At 40.0% G+C, this 12,090-nt stretch overlaps 1 pseudogene; it reads right to left on the bottom strand.

The window, feature by feature from the left end:
- Positions 1–10,584: 10,584 nt before the first annotated feature.
- LOC124958406 (casein kinase II subunit alpha'-like) lies at positions 10,585–11,755 on the bottom strand (annotated as a pseudogene).
- Positions 11,756–12,090: the final 335 nt, after the last annotated feature.

The following is a 12,090-nucleotide window of genomic DNA, read 5'->3' as shown; positions in this document are numbered from 1 at the left end:
AAATATATAATAACATATGTGCAAAAATACCATGGATAATGGGCTATATAAGTGGAAATATGCATTAATATCAAATTACTGTATTTTCTTTCCTGTAAAATTCAGTTTAGTTATAGGGGTAAGGAGAGGGTTAATATTAAATTTGTGATTGGGTTAGGGATAGGGTTAGTGAAAAAATATGTATAAGAGGAAATTTGAATATTCATAATAATGTACAAGTGAAAATACATATGAAAAGTGATAAATATATAGATTCTGAAAAATGGGACAGTTTAATGTGATTCATATAAATACTCTTTATTAATTTACAGCTTCATAGATATATATAAGAATACATAACTTTATATGAAATATACCATTGAAATATATATAAAACTGGAAATACACATGAATATCAAATTACTATATGTACTTTCGTATTAAATTCTGTTTAGCTATAGAGGTAAGGATTGGTTAATTTTAAATTTGGGGTCAGATTAGGGTTAGGGTTAGGGAAAGGAAATGTATATATGGAACTTGAATATTCATAAGAATGTACACATGAAAATAAGTATGAAAATGTATATAAGGGCATGGGTTATAAAAATGGAATAGTTAAACATGATTTGTATAAATACCCTTTTTTTAATTTGCAGATGCATGGATAAATTATATATACAAATATACATATACAAATATTTCATTTTTACTTGTATAAGTGGAAATACACATTATATGAAATTACTTTCCTGTGAAATTGGCTATAATTATAGAGGTAAAGAGAGAGGGATAGTATTAAATTAAGGTTGGGTTAGAGTTAGGGAATGAATATGTGAATTGGGAAACTTGAATAGTCATAAAAATGTACATGTGAAAATATGTATGAAAATGTATATGAATACGTAGATTCTGAAAAAAGGAACAGTTTAATGTGATTCATAGAAATACCCTTTTGTATTTTGTGGAAGTATTGAGAAATTATATGTGAATAACATGATATATGCAAATATGCCATTGAATATTATATAAATAAGTGGAAATACACGTGAATGTCAAATTACTATATGTGTTTTCCTGTATAATTCCTTTTAGGTATAGGGTAAGTATAGGGATAGTATAAAAATTTTAGGTCAGATAGGAGGGTTAGGAAACAAATACTTATATCAGGAAACTGGAAAATTCATAAGAATGTACACCTGAAACTATGTATGAAAATGTGTATAAATACATAGATTCTGAAAAAAGGAATAGTTTATTGTGATTTCTATAAGTGCATTTTTAAATTTGTGGATGCAATGATCAATTATATATGAGTATATAACAATATATGCAAATATACCATTGATTTTTGTTTATATAACTGGAAATACACATGAATATCAAATATGCTATATAATTTTCTATAAAATTCTGTTTAGGTGAAGTTGTAAAGTTAGAGTTAATATACAAATTTTGGTTCAGGTTAGGATTAGGGAATGAAAATGTATATCAGGAAACTTAAATGTTCTTAAGAATATAGATGTGAAAATATGTACAAAAATGTATATAAATACATAGGTTCTGAAGAAGGGAACCATGGTACCATCTCCAAAAATGTAAGCAATTTTGCCATCCTTGGACAACCAAAAATGCTCAAAGAACACTGTTGAGAATTGACATTTAACAAGACAAGTAGACGAGAGGTGATATGATCCATTGCAAATCCATCTTTTGGACAGACGACGAGGAATAGGCATGTTGAAGAACTGAGTTTCTCTGGATGCATTCACTCTCCTCACCCATGCCTGCATCATTCCACACCCCTTATTTGCCACTGAGTGCCAGGGTGGGAGAGTTGTGGCTGGAAGTAGGAAGAGTGCCAGCTGCCTGACCCACCTGATGTCTGTATTTCAAACCTGGTTTTAGTGTTTGACTCAACCCAATGAACAACTATAGGACCTTCCTGCACGGAGACCTCTGTACCTACACAGAGGGCTGAATTAAAGAATAGGGAGACTACCTGGAAAGCCTCCAGTAGCCTTAACCTCCTTGTAATGGGTGTACTTACTGGCCACATCCAGAGTAGAGTGAACCACATGCTCCTCAGAAGAGGCTGGACTCAGTGGATGCTAGAGGGAGTCAGGCAAGTCATGACAACTGGAATGAGCCAAATACACCTCATGCAATGAGTCTGTCAGCACTTCATTCATGTCTTGCTGCTCTTGTGGCTCCATGCTGAGCCCAGGTGTGTAAGTGCAGAATGCCAAAAAAGGAAGGATTGGACTTTCCAGCTGCTCACCTGGTCTTGATTGAAAACTTCAAGGAAAAGGTCTAGAAGGCAGAGTGGCTGTCCTTTCAAAGCAGAGGAACAAATTGATCCCCTTTGGTTCTAGTAGATTTGACTTTCATGGCAGTTTGACAAGGGGGTGGAGTGTGGGAGAGGGGAGTAGATAGATCCTCGATTTACTGGTAAGGTAACATTGCTGACAAGGAAGGAGACTCAGTTTTTCCTGTGTGGTTCAGGCTTGTCATGCCACAATGTCAGCCATAATGGTTGGTACTGCCCCACTGTCTTTTGCTCCACTTTCTTTGCAGTGTTCTGATAAATAAGGGTTCCTGGGGCATTATGGATTCCAAAAGATGTTGGGCATTCCAGGCCTTGCTCTTTAATATTTTTATTTACTATGCCTTTGGTTTGACCACATTTCTTGCTATGGAATTCTAGCCAACAAACTCGGGTCATACTTGGCAGAAAAGAATATGCATCTTCTCCTAACTACCTGGTGTTATACAACAATCAGGGTTCCTTCACTTACAGATCGATGATCTCTAAGTGATAATAGGTAAAAAATAATGGAAGGTGGAAACCAAGAAAAGAATCAAAAGGGTTCTTTTATCTATTTTCTATCAATAGGAAACCAGTAAAGATGACTATCTCTACTCCCCTAATTTTTATATTCAGACATGTGTGATAATACTTGTAAGAGCCAAAATAAAAATAAAATCATCAAAGAATTATAGCAAAGATCCTAAGGTCAATTCATGTGACTTGTCTGACCCTAGAAAAGTAAAAGAGACATGAAGGACCTTGCAGTCACTCAATGACTCTTTAATGTTTTCTCCCAAATTTCTTAAAGAATAAAGATGGTGAAATATTTAGCTTCAGATCCTGTTATCTGCAAATTCATTATGTGTCTGCTTCTTACAGCAGAATGTTTGCAGCTAAGTTTTATCAGACAAGATTTTATAGCAAGCACAATTACCAGTCACCAAGGACACAAATAAATAAACACTAGTGTTGACTTTCCCCAAATTAAGCCCCCCAAATGCCACCTCTCCTCTTTTGGTCTGAAAAGTAACTCAATGAACCATTACATGAAGTTCCAATCTAATATAAATCAAAATGAAATGATTAAAGTTTTCCAAATTTTTCTTGTATTCAGACCCAGTGTGGTGACTCGGGATGGCAGAATGACTGCAAAGAAACTCAAGGGAATGCAAGCAGGTAGGCGATTAAATATCCTAAAATGTGATACTGGTGATGGTTGCATAGTTCCATATACCTGCTAAAATTATTAAATTCTACATTTACAAAAAAGATTATTATAAGTAATTTTGAAAGGAAATGTCAGATTTCTACTCCAACATGTAAAGAGCATGGGAGTCATTGCCTGTTCTCAAAAAGAAAAAACTGAACAAACTGAAAATCAACAGCTCTTCTTGTATTGAAATAAAGTCCCAAGAAAAACCACCCAGCCCAAATTTAAAAATCAGATATAAACAGGGGATCACAGCCCACCAGCACTAGAAGCTGCTGGAATCAGCAAGTAGTAGAACACTTAAATGGTAACTGACAAATTTTTAGAACATGAGGGGGGCCTGGCTTAAAAGTTGTAATTCCTCAGGGTTGAGGCTTAGGAGGATCCCCACACTTACGAAAGTTTTAACTCTGGGAAACTATTATTCAACTTTTTGTCACCATGACAAATACCTAGCGAAAACAATTCAGAGGAGGTAATATTTATTTTGAATTACAGTTTCAGAGGTTTCAGTTCATGAGTGGCTCTCTCCTCTGCTTTGGACCTAAGGCAAAAGATAATGGTGGAAGGGTGTGGTGGAGGAAAACTTCTCAACTCATGGCAACCAGGAAGTGAGAAAGGGAAAGAGAAAGAAAGAAAGGGTGAGGAGACAAGAAATACTATTATAGGGCCTCCCTCCGTTGACCTCCTTCCTCTAAACCTGCCCCTTTGCCTACAGTTTCACTCACTTCCCCATAGTTGACTCAGCTCTCAGTAGATTTGTCCAATCATGAGATCAGAGTCCTCATGCTCCATAACTTCTGAAAGTCCCACTTCTTACCATTGCAGCATTGGGGACCAAGCCTTCATGACACCAGCCATTGGGGGGCATTCCCAATTCAAACCATAACAAAAACGAAATAGGTTTTCATGATGAAGATCAGAAAAATTCCCAGAAGATTGATACTCAAACATTAGAACTTGGTAACTTGTTCTTACAGTGAGAACAGTATCAAATTGGTGAGAAAAAAAAAAAAAAAGAAAACAACCCTGAAATATCAATGGAAAAGAATACAGAGGCCAGGAACTAGCCTACAGATAACTGATCTTCAACAAAGGTTGAAAGTCAATTTAATGGAGAAAGGAGAGTTCCTACAATAAATGGTGCTATAACAACTAGACATCCACATGCAAAAAAGGAACCTAGAGGGAGGTCTCACACCTTTCACAGTATGAATCACAGATATAAATGTGAGGTGTAAAACTGTCAGAGTCCTTGCTGTGGTTCGGATGTGGTTGGAATGTGTCCCCTGAAGAGTCCTGTGATGAAAGCTAACTCCCCACTGTAGCAGTATTGAGGTGATGGGGTTTTTAAGAGATTAGATGAGGGGTTACCACCATTGGGGTAATTAATTAATGTTGTTCTTTAAGGATGGCAAAGCTGTGTCAGTTCCTATGAGATCAGGTTGTTGTAAAAAAGAAGTCTCCAGTGCCTCCTACTTCCTTTCTCACCTTTTGGCATCCCTAGCACACACTTCCACTATGTGGTGCTATCTACCATGTTGTAACAAAACTCAATCAACATCAGCCTGATGTGCTTGCCCATCTCTCTTTCAGAACTCTAAGGCAAAATAAATCTCTTCCTTTTATATAAAGTACCCAGACTCAGTACCCAGTCCTTTGTTAAAGGACTAACACCCCTAACAGATAACATGAGAAAATCTACTCAATCTTTGTTTTGTTGCTGACTCATGTTCAACACCAGAAGCCCAATCCATGAAGGGAAAATACTGGCAAGTTGAACTTCACGGAGATAAAACCTTCTGCTCTGTGAAAAGTACTGTTGAAACAAGGAACAAACAGTTCACAGACCTGTAGAAAATCTTTACAAAATTCAGATTTGATGAAAGTCTTGTTTCCTGAATATACAAATAACTTATTAAAACTCAGTAGTAAAAATGCAAACAACCCAATTAAAAATGGGCAAAAGATCTGGACACATCACCAAAAAAAGAAATATAGATGATGTCAAGTAAGCTTATGAAAGGATGTCCAAAGCTATTTTTCACTGTGACATTGAACATTAAACAAAAATAGATACCTCTGCACATTTATAATTGCTAAAATAAAAATATCTGATAATTCCAAATGCTGTCAAAGATGTTGAGCTTAGAGACACTCAGACATTGCTGGTAGAAATGATAAAATATATAGCCATTTTGGAAGACAGTTGAGCAGTTTCTTACAAAGCTAAATGTAGTCTTACCATATAAGCAAGTGATTACAGTCTGAGGCATTTACTAAAATGTGCCAAATACTACACATGTGTTTATAGCAGCATAATACCTATTTGTCAAACACTGGAAGTAACCAAGATTTTCTTCACTAAGTGATGGAAGAACAATCAGTGGTTTATCCCTACAATGGAAGACTATTAAGAAACAGAATGAATTGAGCTATGGAGCCATGAAAGGACATGGAGGAACTTTAAAAATCTAATGTGAGAAAGAAGCCAGTCTGAAAATGTTCCTACTATCCAACTTCTATTCCAACTCTAAGATGTTCTGGAAAAGTCAAAGCCATAGTAAAGTAAACAGCTGTTGCCAAAAAGAGGAGAGATGATAAACTGGCAAAGCATAGAGATATTTTCAATAGTGAAACTATTCAGTTTGAAACTATAATGGTATTAAAGACATTCTGGATTGGCCATAGAGTGGTACAACACAAAAAAATGAAATCGTTAAACCAAGTACTTTAATTAATAAAGATGTATCAATATTGGTTCATCAATTGCAACAAATATACTACATTGAGCAAAATACTAATAATAGGGAAATCTGTGCAGGAAGAGGGGTATATAGAACTGTGTATTCTCTGCTCAATTTATCTGTAAACCTAGAAGTATTCTTAAACAAATGTCAGGATGCCCCAAAATTGTCAAGCCATGGAAGTAACCGAGCGCTCCAAATCAAAGTGTTGGTGGCATCCTTTGATGGCAAAGTCAATACTCCTTGGAGGAGTGCACCATCCTGGATTCAGATTCGTTTCTCAGTTCCATGCTTGGTCCCTGATATCCCCTGGAATCCAGTTAGGTAGCCAGTGAGGTAGCCTTTGTGCTCTGGAGAGTGAAGAGAGACCAGTGGCATTGGTTAAGACAGGAAGAAACCACTTCTTGGGGCAGAATTAAGTGAATGCCCACAACCACTGGGCCTTAACAGTGCCCCAGCAACACCCACAGCTTTGAGAATAGGAAGCCAGGAGGAACAGTGGTGCAGGATGACAAATCAAAACAACTTCAGAGAACAGTAAGTTCTGAGAGAGAGTCAGAAGCTGGGAAAAGAGTTTAAGTGAAGACCAAGTATCCTGGTGTGACCCTGAACCACTAGTCTTCCAAAACAGTCATGTACTGATTATAGAACAGGGACAAAACACAGTAAAACCATAGACTGTTATCAATGGGTGAGAAGATGCTCCACAGCTCTTTATTCTTAGTCAAATCCCACTGGGACTGCAGATTCTGAGTCTTGCCTTTGGTCAAATTTAGTTTTGGACATGAATGGGCTGATTCGCTTGACACTCAAAAGCTGATTCCTGACCTTCTCCTTCTCCTCCCCTCTCAGAAACTGCCTCCCTGCAGGGGCAGCCATAGTCCCTTGTTCTGAAATAACCCATCTGCCATTTTTCAGTACACATTACTTTTTATGTTCACTGCCAGTCTCCCAGGACCCAATAGACCAGAATGTAGGAAGGACATGGACAGGTTGTGGCCACAGAGTTGTGCCCATACCACACTGCCTCCATACCTCCAGAGGTGGAGACCATGAGTCAGGGAACTGGGCTTCCCTCCACGTTTAGCCCCTCACCCAGTGCAGGCATGGACACCAAAGCACCCAGTAAATGTTCCTTTAAATAAAGCATTTGGCCACAATATCCCAGGGGACCAAGAATTCCACTGTGGCCTAACACTTTTAGTCATTAAGGTTCCCAGAATTGGGAGGTGTGAAGGCTTTCAAAGGTAGCTCTTTTGAACACTTGTTTGCTGGCAGTTGAACCAAGTGTCCCTGGAAACATCTAGTGGATACCATCTGAAACTATGTTGAACAGCGGTATAGTGTGGCAACATGGTGAGAACAAAGAGCAAAGGAACAGGGAGAATAGAGGTTGATACTGGAAATGAGAGAGAGAACAAATAAGTTCAGAAAAGAATAATGTTATCTAATTAGATCAAATAACACATCGCAGCACTGGAGGCCTTGGGTGGCCTGTCACAGTATTGCCATCATATCTTGGAATGTTTGCCTTCAATTTGAATCTAAATCACAACAGAGGACCCTCTACCCCCAAGAGAGGCCTACATTGGCCTGTGATTTTTATCCTTTCAGTCCAGCACTTCTCCACTTTGGGTGGACAACTCAGTTTCATTGTTCAGAGGCACAGAGACTCCATGGAATGTCCTAGAACATTGGAGTAAGCAGTGCCCCCAAGTGTTGAGACAAGAGCATAGGGAGCTGTGGCTCCTGATGGCTCCAGGAGGATAAAAGGGGACAATATCTTGTGGGCACCTAAATCCCCAGTAACCTTCGCCTCTGTCTTAATTGAGCCCAAGTGTAGCTTTTCTTTGAATTCACCCTAGCCAGGCAGCACTGGTGCAGGAATCTTAGGTGATGTGGCTCCTAGGTGCTACATCCTAGGTATTGCAATTTTGTGTCACCTTCCAGGGACCACAAGCAAGCACCCATATCCTCCCACCTGAGTTAGCTTGCAAAGAAAAGAACCCCTGAAAGTTTCAAATTCCTTGGAATTTGGCAGTAGATTTTGCCTGTCATAACCAGACCTTGCCTATTTTGGGTCACCCCAAATATGGAGTTGTGTCAGATCCACCAGTCTTACCCCAGGTCTGCAGAAATGACTGTGAACATTCAGCAACAGCGCTGGTATCACCTCACTTGTCCTTCCAAGCAAAGACCCTCAGAAGCTCCTGACAGGATAGATAATCATCCTTCACAATGCTCTCAAACAGCAGCAGTTATGGGCAAGGTGGGAGGGAATAGAAAGAAAAGGAGGAGTAGCTGAGGGGAAGGAGAGGAGAAATCATGAAATTATGGCAACTTGGAGGGAGCTGGGGGAAATAAGTGAGAGAGAAAGGAGGTAGAAGAAGTGGTCAAGTATCAGGAATTGAATGGGAGCAGGAAGAGGAAGAGGAATTCCAGTCAAAAAGAAAGTCTGTTCCAAAGTCATCAGTGCCCATAAACATTGGGAAGAGGCCAATTGCCAAGAAAAAGAAAAGCATAACTGGGAGGGCAGGAATCTTGTAACACAAGCAATCCAAATGGGGCAGAGGGACTTAGTGGAGACCTAAAATGTTCTTGCCCATTCCTAAATCCAAAATGGATCTATTCTCATTCTCGAAATAAAACCTAGAAAGAAGGCAGAGAGAATGTGAGAGGGGATGATTCTTCCCATTATCAAATTGTTTTTTCTGCTACCAATACCAATATGATTTTATGGAACATGAACTGTAAATATGGACTGTAAACAGATGTTTTGAACAATCTAACCTCATAAAATGTATGGCATTATTAAATAGTTAATAAAGAGCTCTGGCATGGCTCTACATGTGGGGGACAGGGAAACAACAAGCAAACCTTGTTGGTGAGAAGTCCCCAAAATGAAATCAGCCCTATTTTTTAAAAATGTAGCTTTCTTTGCTAACATGAAATTTAGCACAGTGGATAAAACACTTTCAACACTGGCTCCAGGAGCTCCATTTCATTCCCCAACACCCCTGTGTTATTCTTCTTTGCTCAGTTATGGGATGGCCTTGCCCATACAATGTCAGTACCTGCATGAGAGACTTATCTTTGCCATCACATTCACAAATCAGAGCTTAAAATGTATATTACCATGAGTACAGCTGGTAATAATCATGGGGATCAAAAGAGGGGAAAAGGTTGGGGATATATTTTTTTCAATAAGTTTTTCCTGAATAAATCATAATAGGGACATTTTCTCCTTCCCCAACCTGCCTGAAAACTGACTTTTTGGCTTTAGTTATGGTTGTTAAAAAGAGAGAAGAAGGAGGAGGAGGATGACAAGAAGGGGGGGGGGGGAGAGGAGAAGGAGGGGAAGGAGGAGAAAAAGAAGGAAGGAAGGGAAGGAAGGGAAGGAAGGAAGGAAGGAAGGAAGGAGGGAGGGAGGGAGGGAAGGAGGGAAGGAAGGAAGGAAGGAAGGAAGGAAGGAAGGAAGGAAGGAAGGAAGGAAGGAAAAGTCCTTGTTTCAGAGAGGTGCATTAAAAATAGATGCACACACAGGGATGTGATGGGAAATGGTGAAGTTTTCCTTACAAGGTTACCAAAAAAAAAAAAAAAGGTGGTAGGGAGGTGGGATTAAAACAAAACCAGCAATGAGACTATGGTTAGGCAAATCAACAAAGATTTACAGTGAGCTCCAGTTAGCCACTTAGCATGGAACTGCTAATGAAACAGATGGACCTGTTGATGGCATCTCAAGATTCAAAATGACATCTCCTGACATCAGAGGACTCTGTGAAATTGCCTGCAGTTTGCTCCTAAATGAATACACTGAATACACTTAGAGGAAAACTGCAAGGATGAGAGACATTTCCTAGAGAACTCATATCACATAACAACAACAAAAAAAGACATAAAACATGAATTTGTAAAATAGTTTTTAAAAATACCAACACTGTTTTCATATCTCTTTTTCATAAACGAGGCTGGTGCATCAGGATAGGCTGCTGACATTTCACTAAAACTTGAACCTAAATTCTCACGAAAGGAAACCAAAACACAGTGCAATAGATAGGAAGTCAGATATTCAGAGCTTGTTGACCGAATGGGTTAATTCAATATTGGTGTCCTGTTAAGTGAAGATAAATGCACAACAATTCTGAGTTTCTCATCTCCCATGCATTCCAAAGGGAGAGATTCTTCAGATCCTGAACTATGTGCATGACTAGGATGCCACAACAGCAGCTCCCTACTGTGAACTACTACTGGGGAGTTTCTTTCTTTTTGACAGACTTTTAGGTCTCTACTGTTTTCTGGGGTTTTTTGCCTTTATAAGAAATGATTAGAATTTCTTTTTATCACACTATAGTTTCTTTCAAGATTTGTGTTTGGAGGTTGGTTTTATTGGCAAACATCAATCCCATACTACCCTTCGCTCTCCAGTCTACATCAGGCTGCCGGGCTGCCTTGAGACCCCTGGAAAGCACAGCATTCTGTGCACAAGACTGGGACTGCTCCTTCACCACAGGGTGGGAGTATGGGTACTCCATGACTTCTTTGGCAGTCAGTCTTGTTGATGGTCATATCACAGAACTTTGTCCAGAAGACATAAGTGAACAAGGTGTCTGTTCTCACTGTGAATAAAGTTCCTCAGCATTTCTGTGACTGTTGTCCCAGGATATTGTTGAAATGTGGATCTAGGTCTATATGACCCGTCTTCAGATACCTGTACATCTCGTCTGTATCCAGAACCTTGGTAGTGCAAACAAGCTGGTCATGGTTGTCCTGTCCATGGAAGAAGGGTTCCTTTCAGAAGATCATGCTTCCTAACATACAGCCCAAACTCCACATGTCCAAGCTGCAATCATACATCTGATTGTCCACAAGTAGCTCTGGTCCCTTGAAGTACCTGGAAGCTACAGGAGCATTGTACTCCTGAGCAGGGTGCTAGAACTCCTCCAGGCCCCAGTCTATCAGTCTTAACTTTTTTTGGTGATCTGACATGACATTGTGAGGTTTCACATCCCTGTGCGTGATTCCCTTGCTATAGAATTAATCCAGAGCTTTTAGTTCCTACATATAAAACCAGATACCAAAGTTTGTCAAGATCTGGTGGAGTTGCTTAAAATATGTATTATTGATATATTCAAATACCAAAGCAGGTGTCTTTGACACAGGATCCTTTACAGTATCAATCAGCTTAATGATATCTGTTCCATCGTGAGAGTTCTCCAGAATCTCGTGTTTTATCTTCTTTTTCTTCACTGACTTGAGACTTTTCACAAGCACTCTCTCATTGTTGGTGATGTTAATGGCCTCAACTACTTCACTAGACTTCCCCCAACCAATCTTCTAAACCAATTGGAAATCATCTTGATTACCCCAGCTCTGGACGTGAGCTTCGAAGTCCCAGTACTCACGTCTCCTTAGGCTGTTTACCTTGGCGAAGACCCAGGCCCTACTGCCTGCGACTGGGCTGGGCTTGGCGGGCAGGACCAGGAGGTGCTGTGGGGAGTAGAGGTCAGCCATGTAGAGTCAGGGCACATGGTGGTGGGCAGAGAGGTCAGAGGGCTCAGAGGGCCTGGGGGCACCTGAGAGGAGGAGGGCGGCGGGTGCCCAAGCCAGGTCCTCTTGTGAGGGCAGCTGGGCAGCGCTGGGGGGTGGGGGAACCTCTGCTAACTAGGTTCGCAGTCCCAGCAGGTAGTGGCAATGGCACAGGCAGTGGCAGGCCAGGAAAGGCCTCATTGCAGATTGACGGGGCTAGGGTCCTAACTGACAAAGAAAGTGCCAAGGAAATTCTGGAGGAAGATCTGGTTGAGAAAGGACATGGACACCCACAGCCTGAACTTCCTTGTTCATATGCT

Source organism: Sciurus carolinensis, chromosome 1 (genome assembly GCF_902686445.1).
Source record: "Sciurus carolinensis chromosome 1, mSciCar1.2, whole genome shotgun sequence".
Lineage (NCBI taxonomy): Eukaryota > Metazoa > Chordata > Mammalia > Rodentia > Sciuridae > Sciurus > Sciurus carolinensis.
This window is presented reverse-complemented; position numbering and strand designations above follow the sequence as displayed.